The sequence below is a fragment of the Phascolarctos cinereus genome, unplaced genomic scaffold, assembly GCF_003287225.1.
Source record: "Phascolarctos cinereus isolate Bilbo 61053 unplaced genomic scaffold, phaCin_HiC Scaffold_4;HRSCAF=312, whole genome shotgun sequence".
NCBI classification, from domain to species: domain Eukaryota; kingdom Metazoa; phylum Chordata; class Mammalia; order Diprotodontia; family Phascolarctidae; genus Phascolarctos; species Phascolarctos cinereus.
In genome coordinates, this window is record NW_027555847.1 from 487,820,089 (window position 1) to 487,828,871 (window position 8,783).

The 8,783-nt window shown below is 42.2% G+C and overlaps 1 protein-coding gene across 1 annotated transcript in view; it reads right to left on the reverse strand.

Annotated features, from left to right (window-relative positions):
- The window catches only part of MAPRE2 (microtubule associated protein RP/EB family member 2), a 191,733-nt gene extending 183,284 nt beyond the window's left edge, over positions 1-8,449 (reverse strand). The window contains exon 1 of the mRNA XM_020992501.2: positions 8,371-8,449. The gene's annotated coding sequence lies outside the window, so the exon portion shown is untranslated. The remainder of the gene's footprint in view (positions 1-8,370) is intronic.
- Between the last annotated feature and the right edge of the window lie 334 nt (positions 8,450-8,783).

Consider the following 8,783-nt stretch of genomic DNA (forward strand, 5'->3'; position numbering starts at 1 on the left):
CATTTTGGTATCTTTGCCAAGAAAACCCCAAAATGGGGTCATAGAGAGTTGGACATGATTGAACTAATATGCGTGTATGCACACATACACATATATGTATATACACACACATATGTCAGTGTGTATACATACATATATGTATGTGTGTATGTATGAATGATAGTAGGGTATAGTGAGTAGAAAGCTGACCTCAAAGAAAACCAGGAAGAATTATTCTCAAGGTTGGCTCTTATACATATAGCCTGTGTGGTGGCTCTGGGCAAATCACAATTCCTCAGTGTTCTAGGCAACTCTCTTAAGACCCTAAGCTTGGAAAAAGTGCTAATGTGAATTAATAGATTTTCCTGATCTAAGAGTTCCCTATATCAATGAAATCACAGGCCCTGTCCCTACTTCTACTCTATACTCAGATATCTGTGGATATGCTACTTTCCCCTAGTGGAATGTAAGTTTCCTGAGAGAAGGGGCTGCCCTATTTTTGTCTCTGTATCCCCAACACCTAACACAGAGCCTGACATAGAGTGTTTAATAATGCTTATTGATTGATTACAGTTGGTTCTCATTTTGGAGAATACTTAATGGTGCATTTATTGCAGCTAGCAAATCAGTTTCTCCGGATGTAAATGTGCCAAATATTTACATACACACTTCTAGAGAAAAATCAGAAGCTCAGACCTGAAAGAAGCCCTAGAGTAGGCCTGCACAACCTGTGGCTGGCCAAAGGCTTTCAGGCAGCCCTGGAAAAATATAGGAGATGTTTTCCTCTACATTTTTTGTGAATTCTGGCCGGGTGCAGGTTGTGCAGGCTTGCTCTAGAGGTTACCTCTTTCAACCTATAGCTGAATGAAAATCCCATCTACAACTTCTGAGACAAATGGTCATCCACCCTGAAGACCTGTAGCACCTCTAACCCATTCAAGCTATGCAAAACTGTTAAACAGCCTATAACACTTTTACATAGCTCTAATGGTTAGGGAGTTTTTTCTTAGTTTGAACTTAAATTTGACTGCTTGTAATACAGCATTAAATTGTGGGTTTCTTGTGGGCAGGGACTGTCTTTTGTCTCTTTTTGTATCCTTAGCACAGTGCCTAGCACATAGAAGGTGCTTAATAATGTTTATTGATTGATTAACAATAGTAACAAGTCCTTATTAAATACCTACTACCTATTGGGTGCAATGCTAGGTACTGGGGATATAAATAAAGTACAAAGAATGAAACAGTCTCTTAAAGAATTTACCTTCTAACTCAAACACACATATAATTATACATGACTTTTTACAAATCATCTTAATTCTATAGTTTTGCATATATTTTGAAGAGTAAGCTCCATTGTTACAAGGTCAGAGAGAGCTCTCAACTGTTAACATAGTTTGTTCAGTCAAAATTATTTCAAGTATATATGCTCCCAAAATTTAGAGTTATGGAGTTGATGCCTTAGGCTTCTATGAGTGTTACAGCTATTGGTATTTGTTTAGGCTTAGAAATTCACCTTCTGACCAAACCACTTAAATTAGGAAACCAACCCTATGCTTCTGCAAATTAATATACAAATGATGAGATAGGAAAGCAAACACTCTGTCTGTGGAATCAGAAGAGCTGTAATAGGAATATTTAATTCAGAAACATTAATTTTGTCATCACTAGGTAGAAATATTGAGGACTAATGTTTTAGTGTTGAGCCATTTTAACGAATTGAGTGTGTTGCATTGGAATTAATGGAGCAGAGGGAGAGTCTAGGGAGAATCTTATTGTTTTGTCCTTAAGATACAAAAATACACCAACAATAAAAAGCTATTTTTAGTATGTGGCTTTGTAAATGAGTTTCTCTGGAAGCAAATGTGCTGATAAATTTTGACTAAGTAAAATTCTTTTGTTCCTCCCATGTGTTGTATATTTACTGTTCACATTTTGTTGAATTAGCAGATTGAAATATCAGGGCCAGACAACCTCCTATCTTAAACTTCAATGACTAAAGTTCAGACTAATTTGGATTAATCAGAGGCACCAGTTTGGATTACTCACTGGTGAGGGAGGGCCAATATGAATCAGTAAAAAGGATGAATTGCAGAGTTGTTTTTTTTTTAAATGTCATTTTATTACCATTATATGTTGTACCTTTTCTTTGTAACAGTTTGTAACTTTAGTTTGAAGTCCTGAGAGTTCCTGATTTAATGATTAGATAATGGCTTGCAATTAGCCTAGTGACAGCTTATAAAAGTATTTGTAAATGCACACTATAAAAGATATGTATCTCTCACAAAGACTTTAAACCTGGAAGTAATTTTAGGAAGCAGCCCATCTAACCCCCTTATTTTCAAATGGGGAAACCGTGGCTTAAAGAAACAAAGTGATTTGTCCATGGTCACATAGCTAGGGAGCAGCAGAGCCAGGTGTGACTCAGTGTGTTTTTTTTTTTTAACTACACCACCCTCCTTCTCACCCTTAGAGCAAACATTCTCCCTCCAAACTGGTTTATTTTTCATTTGCTAAGCAGTTTTTTCCCCATAGACAGTATAAAGCAAAATTCAGTTCAGGTCTTGTCCAAAGAGTAAATATTTCTATACATATAGGATGCATATTCATGAGACACATGATGGTAAAGCTGCTGTATTTGGAGTCAAGGGGCTGTGTTCAAATTCAGACTGTATCACTAACTTCTTGTGTGATCATTTAACCACTCTGAAATTCAGTGTCCTCATCAACAAAATGAGGGGTTTGGACTACCTAATCTTTAAGGTTCCTTTCAATTCTAAAGCCATGATGCTATGAGCTTTTCTGGCACTGCCTGATTGTATATAGTGTACTATGTATCACCAAAGTAATCAGAAAATTATTTGTGGGTGGTTTGGGAAGGAACAGAATTAGTATATGCTACCAGGACATCCGTATATAATTTTGCAAATTGCTAAATTCAAAAGAAAGCAGCTAGGTGGTGCAGCATATAGAGTGCTGGACCCAGAGTCAGGAAGACCAGAGTTCAAATTTGGCCTCAGATGCTTAGTAGATGTGAGACCCTGGGAAAGTCTCTTAACCCTGTTTGCCTCAGTTTCTTTATCTGTAAAACGAGCTGGAGAAGGAAATGACAAACCACTCCAGTATCTTTGCCAAGAAAATCCAAAATGGGGTCATGAAGAGTCCAATATGACTGAACAACAATAATAACAAATTCAAAAGAAGTGAAAATAGGCGAAAAGTGATCTTAAGGTACAGTAATCAATAATCTGCTTAATCTTCTTTCATGACAAGTAACACAAATGAGTATGAGTGCCCCTGTCCCCCCCCCCCCAGCTTAATTTTGAAATTTTGGAGCAAATTTAATTTCATATAATATAGTTTAGTTTACCTTTTTTTTTTCAGTGAGATTAAGGTAAGGGAGAAGTTGGGGGAAGAGGCAGCCCATCATGGTGGTAAAAAGCTGGAGGATAGAGGAAGCAAGAGCTGGATTCAAGTCCTGCTTCTGACATGTACTGGCCATGTGACTCTGGGCAAGTCATTTAACTTCTCAGTGCCCCAGTCAACACTCTAAAACCATAAATTGCAGAGTAGGTACCAATTTGCACTGATAGTGAGAATCTCCTTATCCAGAAGTTCCTTCTACCAAAAATATAGTAGGTTTGAATATCTCAAAAAAACAAAGTCAGGGAGGAGCTTACCTGGAGAACAGCAAGAATAGATGAAGAAAGAAGAAGAGGATATTATTTGACTGATAATATCCTTCTGGGATATCAGGGTGAAGTGAAGAATAGTTTCTTCTTTGCCCTCCCACCTCCCCCAATATTACTAAAAGTGACATTAGCAAGACAAAAACCATATTACTTTTCACCTTAGCTATCAGAAAACCTAGAGCTAAATTCATTCTCTTGCTGTGGAAATGCACTCTGTCCTCAGGTACCTGGGTGGAGGTTACTTTCTCTTCCTTTGCGATCATAGATTTAGAATTAGATGGTACCATATTTCCAACATTCTCATTTTTATATGGGGAAACTCAGGCTTCAAGAGTTTAAGTGACTTACCAAAGGCTGTATCAGGACGTTTGGAGCCACCACTAAAATTATCTTTATATAGTAGAAAGAACAATTGAACAATTACTCTAAAGTCAAAAAACAAATCCAAACTTTGATACTTATTACCTGTGTGACAATAGACTAACCAGTCACTTACTCTCCCTGTTTCTCCTCAGTTTCTATATGTGAAAAATGAGGAAGTTGAACTAGATGGTTTCTGAAGTCTCATCTAGCTTTATGATCTCATGAAATGCTATATTCCAAATTCCAAGGATGAGATTAAAAGTGATTTGAGTTGGAAGCTGTCAACTACAACCAAAAACATGAAAAGTAAGGAAAAAGTTGAAAATGGCTTAGAAAATGGCAACAATGTAAAGGATGAGGTTTGAGGCATAAAAACTGAAAGGCAACAGGAAAGCATAAGGAAATAAAAATTTAACTTTGTGGAAATTCTTGGTGTCAAGTTTATGTATTTTTTTATATACTGATTATAGGAATGGAATTAGCTTTTATTTTTTTTTTAATGTTGCTGTTGTTGTTGAGTTGTTTCAGTCACTCTTTATGACCCCATTTGGAGTTTTCCTGACAAAGATACTGGAGTGGTTTGTCATTTTCTCCTCCAGCTCATTTTATAGATGAGGAAACTGAGGCAAACAGGGTTTAGTGACTTAACCAGGATCACACAGCTAGTAAGTATCTGAGACTGGATTTGAACTCAGGGGTCTTCCTGACTCCAAGCCCAGCACTATATCCACTAGACCCCCTGGATGCCTTTTGTTCCCCCCTATAACCTTTTCCTAAAGGGAGTTTAAATAACTCCAACCACAGTCCTATTCTGATGCCTTATTGTATCACAGAGATGACCCTGGATTCTCAAAGGCTATCTCACAAATTCTGACCTTTCATTCCAAGCTGGAAAGATTTTGAGGACTCCAGTGGAAGATTATTCAACTATCACCTGAAGACCAGCCTAGAGAGGTTCATAACCAGAAAACTGATCACTGAGTGTTTTTTTGACTTTTTTAGTTACAGTAACAGATCATCTACTAAGGGATAAAAGATTTGTGATTTCTTGTGGTGGAAAAAGTACTCATATCAATGAAATCATGGTCTTTGGAGCACTGAAAGATACTAAATTCATGATCATGCTTTGAGGTTAGTAAGTGATATGTGGGTTAAAATTATTGACTAAAGCCAAGCATAACAATTTCTCTTTGAATAGATCCTATTACAGGGCCTATGTTTAAGTGCCAGATGGGGCCTTGGACATCATCTCAGCAACCAACCAACCAATTAATAGGTAAGTCTTTACGAAACACCTACTATGTAGAAGGCAGTGTTATCTGAGGACCAGCCTAAATCATGAACCAACCTGCTCGCTGTACAATGCAGATATTCAAATGAGGTTCAGAAAAATTAGTAACATACCCAAGGTCACATAGGTAATAAATGGCAGAACCACTCTGAACCCCAGAACTAATGCTCTTTGTACTGTAGCATGCTATCTTACTTATCCCCAGTAGTTTAGTATAAAGCACAATGGAGAGGTTCTGATATATACAGATGGAAGAATAGCCTAACTGGTGAGATTTACTGATCCATCCAATAATAGTACAGTCAGTAGAGTTTTACTTTATTTAAAAAAAAAGATGCTCACAAGAAGAATTATAAGCCAATTTGTCTACTGTATTTCTGAATCAAACTTAAATTCTTATGGTTTAACAGAAATATATTACAATTTTATAATTTTTTTTTGTGCCTCCCACAGAGTAAAGGAAACTCTGTCTGGGCTGTGCATTTCCCCCTGAATGACAAGATAAGAGTTCCAAATGAAACAGTTGTAAGAAGGTGCTGAGACAGGGAGAGGCTGACAAGCAAACATGCTAAGGACTAGACATTAAAAAAGAAAGAAGCAAAAAACGATGTAGTTTCCAAAGAGGTCTGGTATGTATGTGTAAATATTTCAAGCTATAATTACTTCCTATACAGTGATAGCAGCCCCACATCCAGTACAGTAGAGTACAGAGTGCTGCTGCCTTGGGTGCATTCCCTGTTAGGTTTTACTCTCATCAATTCTTTACATTAGTCATTACTCAGATGTACAGTTTCTACTATATGTTCCTCAACAATGGTGCAAGAATTGGGGGCCATTCTGATAGCAATTTCCAGTCTTTTAAACAGGAAACAGAATGCTGAGGGAGGAAGTTAGGGAAACAGTCAAGTCCTACTGTCCTCAAAAAGGCCATCAGTTTTTCTATTCCAAGGCATTCTATGGGCATCATTCATTTTGTTTGACATAGCTAGTTTTCACTTGCTCAGTCTTCTTTAAGAGCATCAGTATTCCAATTCAAGGTGTGATATCTTAAGCTCCCACAATGTGGGCCAGGGACACTCCCTAATCTTTCCAAAACTTGGTATTGCTGACACATCTCTCCTTTCTAGTGTTCCAATTAGTTTGGCAGAAAACCCCTCTGGCAAAAAGAGGGACACCGCCATAAGTCACATTAGCAAGACAAGAATTATTCTTATTCTCTCTCTCGGTCTCTCTCTCTCCCTCCCCCCTCCCCCCCCAGGGCAAGCTGTGGAAATCTGCTCAAGTGCCTGGTAGTAGCTACTTCTTCATCCTTTAAGACTGTACATTTGGAGGTGGAAGGAATTCCCCGCCCCCATTTTATAAATGAGGAAACTGACGCTCACAAGCAAAAAATAAACTTGGTGAATGTCACCCATGTAAAGTATCACGAGTCAACATTCAAACCCAGGTCCTACCTCTAAACCAAGTAAGCCTTCCACAACACCGGGTAGATCTCCATTGTACTTCTTAATCACTCAGATACTTACTTTGTATTCTATAAGCGGCCCTAAGTCCTCTTTGAAGTAGGGTAACAATAAATCTTAAGATAAGAACTAACTACACCCCCTCAACAGCCTCAGAGTTGGCCTAAGGGCCGATACTATGCTAATCAAGAGGAAGCCATCAATCCATAGGCTCAGTGTTAGAGCAGGAAGACAAGCCCTTTATTTTAATTAGTCATAAAGTCATAGATCATTAGAGATGATCTAAATGCATCTTGCACAGAAGGTCCGGACTAAGAGGAGATGATATTCAGTGCTCCGTGATATTAGATACTCCTCACTCGATAGGGTTCCGACTAATTTTTCAAGCACACTTTAAGAGCTCTATAAGAGGGAGACCCTTTCCTGGTCTAATTTATGTTGTTTGTAACTTCTGGTTAAAATCAGAATGGTTCTGGAAGACTCCCAGAAACCAAAAGCGGAAAGGGTCGTAGTGAAGAAGACAAAATATAGAGTGAGGCCAGTGTCTTAAAGTCACAGGCACACTCCAGATCTTAAATCCTTCAAGGACTCTGCGTCCACGCTTTTGTCCTGTGCTCCCACTTCACTGGCTTTATAGGACCATTCATTCAGGCCAGACAGAGTCCTTTACAAAGGTAGCTGGGTGAGGAGGGTTCCTGCTGTGAGGTAGGGGAAACAGTCCACTAGCTCTGGCCACAGCCCCCTAGCAGCTCCTTGAAAGCTGAGCCACTTTAATTCTCACTTTAATGAGCTAGCCAATTAATTTCCTCTCATCCTCACTCGCGCGGAGCCTGGGGAGCACGGTGAATACTGGGGCTGCCCTGTAAAATGAACAACCCTCTTCCCCCGCTCCCTAACTCCTTCATACCCTTAAAATAGACAGCCACAGAGGGAAGCAGAGATTCCGTCGGTTCCCCGTGCCAGCCTTGGCCAAGGCGAGCGCAGGCTTTCCTACAGCCCTGTCTTAGGGACAATTCCAAGGCGGGGATCATGGGTACAGAGAGGCAGGAGCAGAGAGCCCCGCAAACAGAGTCCCGAAGGGTTCCAGGGTCGCGAGTCCCTAAGCCTTGCGGGACTTTCTGATCAGCGCCCCGTGCGCTTTGCATACCCCATGACAGGCTCCCCCGGCGCCCAGGTAAGATGACTGCAACTATGGAGCCGGGGGCCCAGACTGGTCCTGTGTAATCCTGCCTCCCCAAGTCTCTCAACCCTCAACTCCGGTCTCCCAGCCCAGCCCGGTCACTGCCGACGGCTCCTGCCAGCGTGGCAAGCCCGGGTGTCTGCCCAGACCTCACGAGGTGCGCGGGTACCAGAGAGGGGCGGAGGAAGCCTGCCGGCGGGGGCTGGCGGGCTGCACGCCCCGGGGCTCCCAGGACGGCGATTCGCAACTTCTTGCCCCGCTCGGCTGCCCGGCAGACGCGCCCCGGCGCCCCGTCCCTTTGCGCAATGGCACGGCGGCTTCGGAAGAAAGATGCGGCTCCAGGGCGCGCGGAGGAGGGGAGAGGGCACCGGGGTACCCGCGGACCTTTTAATACACTTGACTCACCTGCTCCGCCGCTGCTGCCTTCGCTCTCCCTCCGCTGACAGCTGGGGGCTTTGTTTTCTCCACCCACCCTGTGCTCGCCTAGACGCTCCGCCCCCGCCGCCCCACGTGACCCGCCGCCGCTGCCACCGCCACCCGCCACTGCCACCGGGCGGGTCCTCCCCTCCTTCCCCTGCAGAGGGCTAAGCCCAGCGCTGCCCCTTCCTAGCAGATCCAGGGTGCGGAAGGTGGTCACCGCCGCTAGGCTCTCCGATGCGTGCATGATAAAGGGTGCTGGGGCAAGGGGGTGGGCGGGCGAGAGGAGAGATGGGTGGGCGTGGCGCAGGAGCTCCAAGCTAGGGTCCATGCAATCCAGGGTGCAGCCAGTACGTTGTTCAGCGTCCGAGGAGATGTGCCTGGGCGCCCTGGGAGTGTGA